Raw genomic sequence first — 17,032 nt, forward strand, 5'->3', positions numbered from 1 at the left:
CTTTTTTTTTTTTTTTTTTTTTTTTTTTTAGCCTCTTTTTTCTTATAGAGTAGGGGAACGGCAGAAAGGGAGGCTAGCAAAGAAGTGTATTTTTTAAAAAACTACATTTCCAGTAACTATATGGNAAAAACTACATTTCCAGTAACTATATGGAAATACTGAATGATTAAGTCATAGCACTATTGTTAACATTAGCCACAGTTCAAATACTGGTAAGCTTTTCAAGATTTAATGATGTACTTAAGGATTTTCCCAGGTTAAATTGCAATCCAATGACTTTCTCNGTTTAACTATGAAGAACATTCATGTTTTAATCCCTGTCAGATACTACATTGTTTTTGTTCTCAAACATCAGGTAGACACTAATCTGCTTTCCCTTGTAACTCAGCAAGAGNCTGTGATGTGTTCTGTCTTTCTCCNTGCGATGCAGTGNTACTGTGAATATTTAAAAGGAACATGTGCTTATTATANTAGTATTNAATATTTTATGACTTTGACTTTGGTTTTCCTCATCAAATAGATAAGTTATGCAAGTATTATCTTGTATTAAATGAAGTAATATTTATTCCTAATAACAACAGAATTCTAACCATGATGTAAAACCAAATGTGCATTTTATATTTTTATAATCATTTTCTTTTGCCATTGATTTAGATCTACTTACCACACCACAATATAAAGTTACCTTCTTATACCATGTTCTCTGCTTAACTTGAGGCCTTCTGTTGAGTAAATACCTATGAGTTTGGATTGTGTGATATTTTCTTATAGTCAGCACAAGTCCATTTGTCATTGGACTTGAAGTGTTTGTTGCACATGTTAAAAACAGAATCCAATAAAACACCTGGAAACATCCTGTTGCAGTAATAATTCCGAAAGATGGTTTCCTTTCTTCAGACTTCTCATCCCTGTTCCTTGCTTCTTTTCCCTTCTCTCCCTCCTCTTCCCCCTAACACTCCCCGCCCCATGCAAAAGAAGAAGCATCAAAAGCTAAGCTCTTGTCAACAGTGCCAGCATTAGCTGCCTTTTCATCATCTATCATTTGTCCTCCCTCACAGCACAGGCTTCTAACATTCCCCAGATATTTTTCCATTACCCCTGGATTACACTTCTAGAAGCCCCATAAGGTCTCAAAGAAGAGTAAATGTTTAATAATGATGCTGTGCCGTCATTCCTCATCACAATCATAGAGTAAATTATTTAGTAAATTAGAGTAAATAATTTAAATTATTCATTTAAAAAGAGTAATCACATTCATCTCTGTACCACCTTGTCCAAAGCATCATGGGGTCATTATGCTCAATATGTAGATGACCCTATTTTTTTTTTATTGTTCTGAACTTTACTTTTTAACTTTTTATTGATTGTTGTGAATTTCACATCACACACCCCATCCCACTCATCTCCCAATCTCTTCATATCTGCCGTCCACCCTTGCAACCTACCCTTCAAGGAAAAAATTAAAATAAAATACTAAAACATCTCGCCATGGAATCTGCAGTGTGTCACATAGTGTACCCACTTGCCCAGACACCTTTATTTGCAACTGTTTGTTGCAGTGAGTCATTTGGTTTCAGGCCTCTGGCTTCTGCTACCCCATCACCACTGGATCCTCACCCAGACTCTTCTCAGATAACCTGTTGTTGCCCTGAGCCATCAAGATCCTATAGCTTTTGTTCTGCGGGGTGGGCCTCTTCACATGCTGCAGTAATGTATAGGTGGGGTAGATGTTGGGGTGAGTTTAGCTCAAAACCCTGAATCTGGGCCCTGTGTGGTAGCTGAGTTGTTCAGCCTACCAGGTCTTTCATGCCCAAGCCACCAGGACCAGTGATGGATTATAAATAGGCAGAAATTCCAAAGTTTGTAGATTAAGGAAGTAATTATATCCAGAACAGTGAAGTACTACGGGTATTTCATTTCTAGTGTGTAATATCTTTATGACTCCAGGATTTTTCACACTATTAAATACTCTAACATCCAGCAAGCTCCTAACCATTGCAATCATTCTGTGTCCAGTAATGTTGACCTTCATTCACTTTCTAACAGTAGCTCTTCCCATGTGTTTGTGCTTCTGGATTGTCAGCAAAGGCTACATCATCAAAACAGGCCGTCTCTGGTTTCCATCTGCAATTTTACTTTATCTAAAATGGACCAAAACAAGTGAAGATTTAAACATCCTTACATGTATGATGATTTGTTGCCAAGAAGAAAACAAAATATTTCTAAGCATCAGCTTTCTATAAGAAATAACATTGTTTTAAGCTGTCTGGCCACACAGTTCTACTGACCAACTCCATGAGCCATCATTTGTTTCATTTTATAGACATTTTCAAGTTATTTCCAAGGGATTACAAATAGTCTCTGAACTAAGATAATCCATAGATAGATATTTTGAACATCAACATTGAAAAGTTTCAATAGATAAGGAGAGAGAGAAAGAGAGAGGGGGTGGAGGGAGAGAGAGGAGAGAGAGAGAGAGAGAGAGAGAGAGAGAGAGAGAGAGAGAGAGAGAGAGAGAGATTTCGATGTCAACATTAAAACGTTTTAATACTATAGTGACTAGGTTTGGTGGCTGCATATGGATGGATCCCCAGGTGGGGCAGTCTCTGGATGGCCTTTCCTTCAGACTCTGCTCCACTTTTTGCCCCTATATTTTCTTTAGATAGAAGCAATTCTGGGTTAAAATTTTGAGAAGGGTGGGTGGCCCCATCCCTCAGTTAGGGGCCGTGCCTAATCTCTGCATACGGTCTGTACAGGTTCTCTCTCCCCTTTGTGGGGCATTTCAGCTGTCATCCCTGCTGGGTCCTGGGAGGTTCTTGCTTACCTGGTGTCTGGGGCTTTCTGTTGGTTACCCCCAGTTCCCTGTTGCTACACACCTCTGTTCAATTTCCTGACCCTCTGTACATCTCCCCTGTCTTCTCCCACACCTGATCCTGTCCTCCTCTTTTCTTCTCCGCTCCTCTCTTCCTCCCAAGTCCCCATATGTAGCCACCAAACCAAGTCACTATTGCTGATGCCAAGTGCTTGCTGGCCTGATATGGATGTCTCTTGAGCATCTCTGCCCAGAGCCTTACAGATATAGACTCAGATGCATGGGGACCCCAATGAAGGAGTTAGCAGGACTGAAGGAGCTGAAGGGGTTTGCAACTCCATAGGAAGAACAACAAAATCAACCAACCAGACCCCTCCCCTAGAGTTCCTAGGGACTAAACCATCAACCAAAGAATACACATGGAGGGCCCCATGACGCCAGCTGCATATGTAGCAGAGGATGGCCTTATCTGGTATCAATGAAAGTAGAGTCCCTTGGTCCTGTGAAGGTCTGATGCCCCAACATAGGAGAATGCTAAGGAAGTAAGGTAGGGGAAGGGGGAGTGAGCACCCTGATAGAAGCAGGGCATGGGGTAGAGGGGCTTCAGAGGGGAAACTGGGAAGGGGGATAACATTTGAAATGTAAATAAATAAAATAATCAATAAAAATTTAAAATAAAGTTTCAATGTTGCACACCTTCTGTGATTTAGGGCCACTAGAATGTCAACTCGTTTTCTGGGCTTAGTTTTATCAGTCTTGTGCCTTTTCCCCCTTTAAGTCGACTTCAAGCTTTCACTTATCACAGCCAAAGAGGACTACTTTATTTCAATTTTAAAAGTGTCTCCTTTTGTTCACTCTAAATAATATCTGCCTTAAATCATGGAAGAAAACTGTTACAGAAATCAGTGAGGACTAAGACCTGATGCAATAATCCATTAATTCAAGGTCAGTTAAGCTGGGGTGTTTGGGGGTGTTGTTTTCATTTATTTTAAATGAAGCAAACAAAAGAGAAAAATAAATAACCCAGAAATCTGATTTCAAAACCCATAAGTGACAAGAAAATGAGCATGTGTGCCAGAGTCTATGCCTGGCCCCATTTGGCATACCAAATGCTTTTACATGAAGATGAGGAACACATGGGTTCACAGGCACTATCATCAACCTTTGGTGTCAGGTACTATTTAATGTAACCCTGTTATGCTAACCATGAGAAGAGGTGGTTATTTCCACATAATCTGTGTGGTGATTTGAAAAAAAAAAAACTTGCCCCAATAGGCTCATAGGGAATTGAACTATTGGGAGATGTGGCCATGTCAGAGGAAGTGTGTCACTAGGCAATGGGCTTTGAGGTTCCAGAAACTCTTCTCCAGCACTATGCCCCTATGCTTCCTGCCATGACAATAACGGATTAAATCTCTGCAACTGTAGGCCAGTCCCATTGAATGTGTTATAAGAGTTGCCATGGTCCTAGTGTCACTTCACAGCAATAGAAACCCTAACTAAGACAACCTGAATCTATAAATAATCAGAAACTAACTGGAATATTAGAGATCCTGGCTGGAATCTGGAAACCGGACTACAATGTGTTAATTACACTTTTAAGGATTTAGTTTTCAATATCTCTAAGGGGAAGCTTAGGAACTATGTAGAAGAAAATGACTGTTATCTTTTTATTTGTGGCAGTGGAGATGAGAATAATTAGGGGAGAGAAATAGCCCTCATAAATGTGAAAGAAAATCTTTGAGACAGGATTAATTTTGCCTTATAATTTGTAGAGGCGGTTTATAAGACTTTAAGAATGTTATGTGTCCTACTTTCAAGAAAGTAATGAATTTGTGATTTTAATATGCTTGTCCCTCCGGCCATATTAGGCCAGTGAGAACACTATGAACTGTCAGACTAAGCCATCAGCATGTGTTATAGCCAGGAAAGAACCTATCAATCCCCCAGAAACACACTGTATGAGTTACATACATATATATGTATGTACATGCATGCATACATACATACATACATACATACATCTAGGCCAGATTAGAGAACCCAACTGGGCACACACTTCAAAGAGACTCCACATACTCAAAATGACTAAATATATATTAATAGGGACTTACTTCTATACTGTGATTTCCAGTAAGTAGAATTTAAGCACAACACACACACACACACACACACACACACGCAATAGATAGAGATAGTAATATACTGTAATTATTCCAATTGCCATTGCCACAAATCAGTGTCCTCCTACTGTGCCTGGCTTCTGTCTCCAGCTCTTCACTGAGCAGTCGCTCCTGACTACTTCCCGTGTCAGACCTTAGCTCTCAACTCCCAAATCTCTGTAGAGCTGATACCACTGACTGGCACCTCTCCTAAGTTTTTGACACTCTTTTTCATCTCTTTCCATTCTTCTTGGTCACTTTCATTGGTTTATTGTCCTCCTGTCACCTCTTAAATGAGATGGAAATAGAGAATAGAATAGAGACTTAGAGATAGAAACAAAGACTTGCAAAGTCACCGGGAGTTGTGTTGTACCATTATGCCAAGAGAAAAATGAAGCAAACATCAAAAGCAACGGTATTGCCGCAGAGAAAGATGGAAAGAGCTATAGTTTTCTAGCACAAATTTCCAGTTTGGAGACACTAAACTCTGCTCTCTGGTCTCTGAGATTCATCTAAACCTAATAAACTGTGACTATACTGGCCAGCTAAATGGGGTTTTCTGTCCCTCGCTGATATCTTTTGTCTATCAATCTCCTTGGTAGAACTACCATCTGGAATGGTCTCTAGAGTTTGAAAACTTCTCAAACCTGACATGTTTAAGTTGAGAGTACCACACCCTCAAACAATCCATCCTAATTATGTCCTTGGGCAATCAGACTACTGTACTGCTTCATGATGCAACTGCTTAGAACCCTGGAATCAGTTAACCTCAGACCTTTCCCTCACTCTTCACAGGAATTCATCTCGTGCCTTTCGCAACCACCTTCAGTTTACTCCTGCATCTGTGATTTTTTGCCCAAGTTGTAGTAATCAGCTAAAATGTTCATACCATAGACACTGAAAACTCTCTCATTTCTAGCTAAAATATTTCAAAGACTCTCCTTTATCATTTTGGAACAAAGGCCAAACTTTTTCACATCCAGGACCCATTATGATCCTTCATAAAACCTTCTGTCTTCAGTTTCTTTACAGTTCCTGATCCTACAGCCCACATCTTTCCTCTTCCCCTTCCACACTATTAGACTCGGCAAGGTGACAGCAAAATACACTGACACCTTCTCTAGGAAGAGCTGTTAAGTGTCTCTCTGGTGTGCCCGCAACAGCCGGTTGTTGAACTTAACACAGAATATTGTCACCTGTTCTTTTGACTCCTTTATAAAAGTGAGGAACTTGCAAGCTGACTCAGCTAGTCATCTTTGGAGTCACAGTGCCTGATACACAAGGGAAATTCAATAAACATTTGCTGAATGAAGACTGCACTGAGAAGATGTACTTCTACCCTCAATAATTTGTAGAATCTGAAGAGAAAACTCCTCTAATCCTGGCATGGTGGCAAGCTTTGTAGCAGGCAAGTCCAGGTGCTGTGAGAAATGAAACAGAAAATAAGAGAAGGGGTAAGGCATAAGCAAAAGAGTAGGGAAGGGATTTTAGCTTTTTGCAGCCAGGGCCAAAATACTTGTCTTGTGTAGTTGGAAAATATTCTATGTGTTGATGCTTCCAACACTAGATTAATAAGGCAAATACAGTCTGAAGAAACTAGGTAATTGTCTTAACAGTAGAAAACTTTTTTGTTTGGTTTTATTAATTTGGAAAATTACTTCATATTTATGTATTAAACACTTGACTGAAACCATTATAAAAGTCTATATTGGATACAAATTGACAATACATATTAGTAATAAATATAAAAATATTAAGTACTCTAGTATAATGCATAATATTCATGCATTTAAATTTGATTATCATGGAGCTTGGTAATACATGAAATCTGTTCACAATCCACCATGCCTGGCATGGTACTACAGTCTAAAGTAATCTTTAGCTTCACATGTGACACATGTTCTTAATACCAGCACTTGGTCAGTGGAGGCTGAAAAATCAGAGTTCAAGATCATCCTCAACTACAAAGAGAGTTTCAGACCAGTCTGGACTACAAAATCATATCTCAAAAACAAATGATCAGAAAGGCGGAGAGAGGAAAGGAAAGGAAAAGAGAGGAGAGGAGAACTGGAGAGGAGGGGAGGGGAGGAGAGTGGGAGAAGAGAGGAGAGGAGAGGAGAGGAGAGGAGAGGAGAGGAGAGGAGAGGAGAGAAGAGAAGAGAAGAGAAGAGAAGAGAAGAGAAGAGAAGAGAAGAGAAGAGAAGAGAAGTCAATAGATTGTAATTGTTCAGCAGTAAAAAAACTTCTTGAAAATGTTACAAACTATTGCAGTATTTTGAATTATAACTCTAAATATGTTTCTCTCTTGGAAATTTTCTCTCTTAATTTTAAAACATGAACATGGTTGAGGAAATTAATCTGTACTTTCAAGTCAGGCACTCTTACCTTGTGTAGTTGCTGGAGAAGAGGAAGTTTATTATTCCAAGAACCTTTGGGTCCTCATTTTAAGCTTTCTGGCTTAGAATCAGGCTATCAGATTTCATTTCAAGTGTAATTTTAACCTCAATATTTAAACATTTCCAGTAGTTTCAAGACTTCATACTTTAATCTCCAACCCTTTGAAGTATTCTGCTCAGATAAGGGCTCTTGTGTTTAAACTATAAAGGATTCAGCCATTGATTTCTCTATAAATTCCAGTCAAAATGGTTTTCAGTTAAAAATATACACACATTCTCTCATTCCTGTGAAATCTACTGGAAATTAGCCTACTTAAGGCTCCAAGCACCAAACATAAAATGGAAAATTCTGGCAAGGATGTGAAGAAAAGTGATACACAGTCAGTGAGAATATGAAATAAGATAGCCATAATAGAGACCAGTACTGAGGCTCCTCCGAAAACTAAAACTAGATCTACCACATGACCCAGTTACTCCACATCTAGGTGTATATCCAAAGGAAATGAAATTGGCGTATCAAAGAGATGCCACCTCCTGGTGTTTGTTGCTGTACTAGTCACAATAGTTAAGTTATGCAATCAGCCCAGTGCCCATCAGCAATTACATAGACAAAATGTTCTAGCTGTGTGTACAGTAGGATGGGCAGCATTAGGGGGTCTTAACTGACATAAACCAGACATAAAGGAAAAGTACAGTGCCTTCTTTCTCCTATGTGAAAGCTCTTCAACACAGTCAACCCGAATGTGGACTAATGATAGAGGTTGGGAAGATTGAGGGCAGAGTAGATAGAGGAAAACCAGATCAGGGCTTACTGTTACAAGTACTGAAAGTCTCTCACTTAACTCCACTGATGTGTACAATTAATACATACTACCAAAATAAAAGGTGACAGAATAAGACTTTAGTTGCTGGTAATTCTAGGTAAACTCCTTCACAAAACTGAAAATAGGGATGTTTCTATCTGCATTAATGAAGAATATAGATTCTTGGAAAGAAAAACTAACTCTGAGCCTCGCAAATGGGCTATTCATCTCAAAGCTCTCAGGTCAATGAACGGGAGTCAGAGTCAAGAAGTGGGGTGTAATTCATGTGACTGGTGCTGAGGACTTGTTCAATGACAAATTGTGAGGTGGCTACACTAAAGGGCTCCCAGAAGCTCCGGAGAGGCAAAGCTCTTCTGTCCTAAGGATAGGTTGTGGTATTCTCAGATAAGTCTCTTCTTGTTTCCTCCTAGTAAGCATCTGTCAGCTAAGAAGTCTTTCATCAGGAATCCAGTTATGTGGTTTCAGTTCAAACCTCTTTGGTGCCTCTAAGCTCCCTAGCACTACAGCAAATTTTGCATCTTGAAATGTGTCTTCATGCACAATCTATCATGCTCGCCTATCTCCAGTCTGAATTGTCACTGGTTGAATGAACTGGCATCTTAAAAAGCATTACTATCAGAGCAATTAATTACTCGTTAGCTGGCATCAACAGGCCTCAAGTTCTGAGTCTTTCGAGACTGGACAGATTTAAGAATCTGGAGGCAATGACAACTTTTATACACTAAAATAGAAAGCTTCCCTCTGCTAAAGGTAACAGATTACATGGCTAGTTATTTAAATTGAAATAATCATTCTAATAAAATGAGCACACATAGATGTCTTACCTCACTTTTTGAGTCACGGTCAACCTAAAATTCAGAGAGGAAGTTGACTTTACATTTTTTCTAATTTAGCATATTTCTTCACAATTTGCCCATCCTTCTAAGAGAAGCTTGCAACTACCAGGACTTTGAAGTCACATGACTCACAATGATGAGTCACAGGCTGATTCATCCTACCAATAACTAACCCTCCCATCTTACAATCAGACCTTTAATTCCACTGGTAATTCAGAAGCAAGCTTGCAGCTGTTGTGTATCACCATTATTGTTAGTTGTTAAAAGCATGTCAAGAGTATGCTCTGCTTTTTTATTTCTTTTTAACAAAGCTTTTACTGAAATAAGAACTTGTCAGAGATTTATAGTGGGAAAGCAATACTTTTAAGTGGAAGTTGAAATTTCCAGCTAATATTTTAATAATCGAGCCTTCGTTTGGCTCAACATCATTTGTATTTTGGCCCAAACATCATGTCTGTTAAATAGTCTGACTAAATGAAACACGCCACCCCCAAAAGTCTTAGTAACAATCAGGAAAAAAAAAAAGAGTAGTAAGTATGTTAGATTCTGAGGGTTACGGACGAAACCAAGTGAGTAGTGAGGAAAAGCCCTTTCATAATTCAGACATCTCTGAGCTTTGGGCCCCCCCAGATGATTTTTATATGGGCTGTGTGACATCTGTCAAAACTTCAGGAAAAGAACGGGCTTCTAGCAGTCAGTTCTCTTTCATGCTCTCTTTCTCTCCTGGGTGTCTGGATGTGTTCATGTTGGTTGATTTTAGCTTCGTTTCAGACTGGGAAAGAGAATTCCCCACCTCCCAGCCCATGCTAGAGTTCCAAAGATGTCTTTGGAAAGAACTGGCCTCAAAAGACCCACAACTGACCGAAAAGCGGAGAAGAAGAGACTGGCCAATGCTGAGCCCTAACTGAAAGATCTCCCTCTTCTCCTGAGGCCCAGGGGTCACTGTGGAAGAAGGAGTGGAAGGATGGTAAGAGCCAAGGCAGTGATAACTACAAGAAAACTGTCTTCCAGACACAGCACAGCAGTTGTACCTACGAACTCACAGTGGCTGTGGCAGCATGCACAAGACATGTGCAAGCACAAGCCAGGCTAAGTCCCAGGATGGCGATGGGGTAAGCACTTCTTTGTTTTGTTTTTTTTGTTTGTTTGTTTGTTTTTTGTTTTTCAAGACAGGGTTTGTCTGTATAGCCCTGGCTGTCCTGGAACTCACTTTGTAGACCAAGCTGGCCTCAAACTCAGAAATCCACCTGCCTCTGCCTCCTGAGTGCTGGGATTAAAGGCGTGAGCCACCACACCCAGCTGGGGTAAGCACTTAATCCCATCCTTAGTCATTGAACTATTGGCAACTGATGACTCCTGGAGAGGAATAATCAGGTTTCCCTAAGAGTGTAGCCTCTGAACTTCTGTGTAAATATCCACTTAGCAGTGAGTATATACCATGTATGTTCTTTTCTGATTGGGTTACCTCACACAGGATAATATTTTCTAGTTCCATCCATTTGCCTAAGAATTTCATGAATTCATTAATAGCTGAGTAGTACTCCGTTGTGTAACTATACCACATTTTCTGTATCCATTCCTCTATTGAGGAACATCTGGGCTCTTTCCAGCTTCTGGCTACTATAAATATGGCTGCTATGAACATAGTGGAGCATGTGTNCTTATTACATGTTGGAGCATCTTTTGGGCATATGCCCAGGAGTGGTATAACTGAGTCCTCAGGTAGTATGTCCAATTTTCTGAGGAACTGCCAAACTGTTTTCCAGAGTGGTTGTACCAGCTTTCAATCCCACCAGCAATGGAGGAGTGCTCCTTTTTCTCTACATCCTTGCCAGCATCTGTTGTCACCTGATGAAGCTCAAGAAGAAGGAAAAATGACTCAGAGGTTAAGAGCATTNGCTGCTCTTCCAGAGGTCTTGAGTTCAATTCCCAGCAACCACATGATGGCTTACAACCATCCGTAAAGGGATCTGATGCCCTCTTCTGGCTCGAAGATGTGTGTGCAGCAGATCATTTATGCATTAAATATTAAAAAGAGGGAGGAGGAGAAAAAGATGATAACAATGGAGAGATACCTCGGTGGTTAAGCAGCATAGCTCTTCTTCTAGAAGAGTTGTTTCCAAACCTATATGGCAATACATAACCATCTGTAACTGCAGTCCCAGGGTATGTGATGACCTTTTCTGGTTTCTATGAACAACACCAGGCAAGATGGGGTACAAAGAATACATGCAAAACCCCGAGGTTGATATAGTCTTTCTGAATTTGCATGAACTACTAAATTAATAATTCTTATTTAACAGATCCCTATAACCAATAACAGCACCATTGTAAGACCTTTCTAGAGCCCCAAAACAACACTAAAACACAGATCCTGCCACCATCACCCCCACTTTAGAGATCTGGAGAAGGTAAATAACCCTCTTCAAGTCAGGAGGCAGTAACTGAGCAGTAATATAGAGGTCATGAAGTTATGTCACCACCAAGTGCTTAAAATACAGCATATCTGCTTCTCAAAATAATCCAGCAAGGAGCCTGGGGAGATAGATCAGGAAAGTACAGACTGCACAAGCCTGAGAACATAGGTCCTATAGCCAGCCTCCATGTCAAAGCCAGGAAGATAAGCATCAACCTATAGTCCCAGTACTGAGGAATTAGAGACAGGAGGTCCCTGGGACAGCCAGGCCAGCCAAATTGGCAAGTTCCAGGTATGGTGAGAGACAATGTCTCAAAAAGTAATATATAGAATGATTGAGGAAGACATAAACCTCTAGCATCCACACATATGCAAACATGCAAATGTGTGCACATACATAGACAAAACACAATCCTACCAGGGAGGTGTTACTGATAGAGCACTCTTGTAGCCTATAAACAGTAATGCTTGTGTTCTGCCCCTGTTTTGTGCTGTCTTCTGTCCATCCTCAGTGTTGCAAATCTTCCAGATATTCCTAGTGATCTGTATATGTCATCTCAACTAAATGCAGTTCGAATTTAGTAGCTTGGTTTCCTCTGTCAGTGTAATAAAGATAATAACAGCACACTTCACACCTCGCCTTCAACCACATGTAGCATGATTATTCTAGTATAATCAGCCTGGTATATTTTACAAGATTTGGCTTTCAGCTCTGTCAGTGTATGTATCTTTATACATATAGATTACATTCTGTACATGTGCTTTAAAGTCTGAACAAACATATGTCTACCGAAGTGACTGTGGGGAGGGGAGGGACTTCCTCATTCCCTAGCTAGAAGTCATGTTTGAGCCATTAGTATTCTGGTCAGAGAGGAAACCTCCTCTTGCAGAGCTGTGATGGAAGGGACTGCAGCTTTGTGCACTATAAATAGTCATTTTTATTAAAACGTTGAGAAATGGAAAAGAGGTAGGGGTAAAGGGGTTGCCATGACAACTCAACCATTACCTCAGCTTTCGAAGAGTGGGGAAGACTAAAGAATAGTAAATAGAAAATAGAAGAAGAAGTCGAAATGGCACATGATCACAAATGGAATGAGACAGATTTCTTTCCTTCTTTCTTTCTTTCTTTCTTTCTTTCTTTCTTTCTTTCTTTCTTTTTCTCTCTCTCTCTCTTTCTTTCTTTTAGAATAATCTCAAATTGAGTAATGAACTGGGAAAATAAAGGATGGGTTTCACGAAGGGATGTCCCTCCTACAGAGCAAGGAGACCTCTAGAGTATATCTTACTCATTATCTTCATAGCTCAGCCACAACACTGACCTTAACAAATGTTGTGCGATAAGTGACAATTCCTTCTAAGGAGCCAGCAATGCTCCTAGCATCCTCCTGAAAACTGTGTATACATTCAGATATTAATTACAGAATCAGTATTCTCAATTCCCACTCCTCACTCCAGGACTGGCTCCCGAAAGATCAAGAGAGTCATCTTGACCAGAACTCCACCCACTCATAAGACATGGATTAATTCACATATTTTAAGTATCCAAATGTACTATTCTAAAGACAACTAGTATAAAGGAATAATCTTTATTCATCACTTCACAGATTATCGTATTCTTACACATTACCTCATTCACAGTGCAGAGCCATCTCAGCAATCTGGAATTTCTTCACTTTGCCATGAATCTGATGAGCCAGCTTAGACAGAACAACCTAATTGCTATCTCCTGTATGCAAAAAAAAACTCCTCATCTTTCCTGAGGAATGGATTCAGTGCTGATAGTTCACACGATTTTCAGCTGGTCTCAGTCACATATTGTGACAGTTTAAACGGCTCTCTGCTCATTAATTAGCACTTCAGGGAGTCGGGGGTGGGCAACAGAATCATTAAATTCACATAAGCAATTCTACATTGTTTCTTTTAGCAGGGACGGCATAAGCAAAAGTTAATCACAGATCACTTTAAGGATTTTGTAGTATACTTTAAATGTGCTAGATTGTGGCAGAGACTATAGCAGTTGCTTAGTATAATTTCCCCCATCCTCTGAAAGAGATAATGAAGGAAGTTCCAGGGGGAAAGGGCTAGTACCAAAAACAGGTTCCAAATAACCTACACATCACCTTGCTGGAGTAGAGCCATGGTGCATACATCTGGGGTACCACTAAACAAACCTCATGTACTAAGTAGTGGTCAAGAAAGACAAAAACCTTCCTTTGGGCAGGGCTCCTTGAACTAGAAAACAATGAGGACAAGAGGAAAGAGTCTGCGTGGGAAATGCATATGTGATTGTGATCATAAGCTTCCAGAATGCTTTTCCTAAAAGGTTCATTTACTTGGGATAAATCAACTTAGAGTGAATTTAAAAAGAAAAAAAAGTACAACAGCCTGAACAAAGCACATGTTAGAATTTAGTCCTCATGTGTGAAAACAGGAAAAAAAAATGAGAAGTTTGGGAAATGACAGAAGTGCATGTGTGGGTGGGGAGGGGAGAGATGATGATAAAACTAGAGAAAAGGCAGCATTTTTGACTGGTAGAAATGGGGGGATGGTTAACCCATTTAACTGCATGATTAACTTAAACACATGAACTGGAAAGTCCAATTTGTGACTTCATAATTTTCATTTGTGGATACTGGTGCCCTTTTTAATAAGAGGGTGAAACCTTCATCAGACTTTGGTATTTATGAGTGAGATCTTTGGGGTGTAATTACAATTAAGTAAGGTCATGAAGGAAGCCAGAGTACTAGCCTCTTGGTACTCTGGTTTTATAAAAAGAAGAGCCCTAGCTAGGACATTCTGTCTTGTCCTGTGATGCCCTGTATTGCCTGTGTGCCTCCTTGGAATTGCATAGAGAGCTTCACTAGCAAGAGTGTTTGCAGCCTTGCCTGACAACAACAACTGGAGGGAAGATCCTTGATCCAGGGATATTTGATGCCCCAGAGTCGGGGGATGCTGGAGTGGAGTGGAGGGAGTTTGGAAAGGGGGAGTAGTCTCATAAAGGCAAAAGAGAGGAGGGAGGGCAGATGTGGGATTGGGGGGAGTGGAGGGGTAACCGGGAAGTGGGATAGCATGGGATGGGGGGCTGGTGGAGGGGATAACTGTGAAGTGGGATATCATTTGAGATGTAAATGAATGGAATGATTAATAATAATAATAATAATAATAAAAGAAAAATTTTAAAAAGAATGTTCACACCAGAAGCAACTGCTCAATCTATTTATTTATTTATTTATTTATTTATTAGATATTTTCTTTATTTACACTTCAGATGCTATCCCAAAAGTTCCCTGTCGCCCCCACCCGCCCCTGGTACCTACCCACCCACTCCTACTTCTTGGTCCTGGCGTTCCCCTGTACTGGAGATTATACAGTTTGCAAGACCAAGGAGCCTCTCTTCCCAATGATGGCCAAATAGGCCACCTTCTGCTACATATGCAGCTAGAGACACAAGCTCTGGGGGAACTGGTTAGTTCATTTGTTGTTCCACCTATAGTGTTGCAGACCCCTTCAGCTCCTTGGGTACTTTCTCTAGCTCCTCCATTGGGGGGCCCTGTGTTTCATCCAATAGCTGACTGTGAGCATCCACTTCTGTGTTTGCCAGGCACTGGCATAGCCTCACAAGAGGCCGCTATATCAGGGTCCCTTCAGCAAAATCTTGCTGGCATGTGCAGTAGTGTCTGGGTTTGGTGGCTGATGTTGGGATGGATCCCCGGGTGGGGTAGTCTCTGGATAGTCCATCCTTTCATCTTAGCTCCAAACGTTGTCTCTGTAACTCCTTTCATGGGTATTTTGTTCTCTGTTCTAGGGAGGAATGAAGTATCCACACGTTGGTCTTCCTTCTTCTTGGTTTTCTTGTGTTGCAAATTGTATCATGGGTATTCTAAGATTCTGGACTAGTATCCACTTATCAGTGAGTGCATATCTGGTGACTTCTTTTGTGATTGGGTTATCTCACTAAGGATGATATCCTCCAGATGCATTCATTTGCCCAAGAATTTCATAAATTCATTGTTTTTAATAGCTGAGTAAATGTGTAAATGTACCATATTTTCTGTACCCATTCCTCTATTGAGGGACATCTGGGTTCTTTCCAGCTTCTGGCTACTATAAATAAGGCTGTTATGAACATAGTGGAGCATGTGTCCTTATTACCAGTTGGAACATCTTCTGAGTATATGCCCAGAAGAGGTATTGCTGGATCCTCCAGTAGTAGTGTGTCCAATTTTCTGAGGAACTGCCAGACTGATTTCCAAAGTGGCAACTGCTCAATCTTAATCTTCCAAGATTTCAGAACTATGAGTGGAATAAACCTTTTTTCTTTATAAATCATCAAATCTTTCATTCTAGTATAGCAACAAATGAAAGTAGTCAATTTACGAAGGGCACACGTGTCTACACACATACACACATAAAATAAAATATAAAATACAGCACATGCTATGAAAGCTGTTACTATGTTAGATGTAATCAGGTGGGACTCTCAACAGAAAGGAGTCAGCCACAGGAAGTCTCATGGTTATTGATGGTCCAGCCAAGCAACTGAAGGACAGTGTGTTGGTTTCACTTCATGACCTTTTCCTATCTAACATGTGTTAGGTAGACAAGATCTAATCTGTTAAATACTGTCTACACTGCTTCTTTTTAAAATAAGGCCAAAAGACGGTGTTGGATCCCCTGGGACTGAAGTTACAGATGGTTGAGAGCTACCATGTGGTACTGGGAATCAAACCAGGTCCTCTGGAAAAGCATCCAGTCTTAATTACTGAGACATCTCTCCAGCCACAAGTTAAAAAATTTAAATGACCTCTATTTAACTCAAAACCAGTAATTTCTATAGTATAGCATTTTAATGTTCTCCTGGTGGTTTTTTTATGTGTGTCCTCTTACCCTCTCCATGTCTGCTGCTGACATCTATGTTTTTTAATTTCCTAGCATCTGGTGACCATCCAACCTCTTTATCTTGTTCAAAACTTAATTTACGCAAAGAAGATATACAACCCAAGAAATCTCAGTAGTTCATCTCTCTCATTAATTGCTCAAACCTCCCATGATTCCACACAACCCTTTGAACCACCTCTTCCCTCCACTGCCAAACTCTTACTCTACCCTCCCTAAAATGCCATGCAGAGGTCATGGGTGGATTCCAGAAGCCTTCCCTTCACATTTACCTTCTTGGGTCACTTATTTGGGTTTTGGCTTCCATGGTATTGAAATCCCTTTTCATTGGTAATTATTCCCTTTCATTTTCCTATGCCTCCTCCTCATCTGGCCTTCCCTTCAGTGGCTGGCACTAAGTTTCACCCTTGGCTTCACTCCTGTGATTTCTCCCCATGCCATCACATGTATTCTTACACTTTGACTCTCTTTGGGACTAAGTCACACATCTCCATCCTTAGTCTAGCTCTTATCTTCCCCTCCGTTTTTAACATTCTGCCTTTCACTGTCTCTAGGATGAATTGCTGACACTTAACATGCAAACTGTCCAAGCAATGAATTTCTTTCTCTTGGTGCAGCAGCCCCATACTCTGATGTCCTTTCTTTCTATCAGAAACCACCATAGCTTTGTCACCCAGGCAAAACAAAATC

The 17,032-nt window shown here is 40.3% G+C and overlaps 1 long non-coding RNA gene across 1 annotated transcript in view; it reads right to left on the reverse strand.

Moving 5' to 3' along the window:
- Positions 1–17,032, reverse strand: part of LOC110320489 — a 152,364-nt gene that overhangs the window by 116,223 nt on the left and 19,109 nt on the right. Inside the window, exon 2 of the long non-coding RNA XR_002380459.1 lies at positions 2,037–2,141. This is a non-coding gene — a long non-coding RNA (uncharacterized LOC110320489). The remainder of the gene's footprint in view (positions 1–2,036; positions 2,142–17,032) is intronic.

The sequence above is a fragment of the Mus pahari genome, chromosome 4 (genome assembly GCF_900095145.1).
Source record: "Mus pahari chromosome 4, PAHARI_EIJ_v1.1, whole genome shotgun sequence".
Classification (NCBI taxonomy): Eukaryota; Metazoa; Chordata; class Mammalia; order Rodentia; family Muridae; genus Mus; species Mus pahari.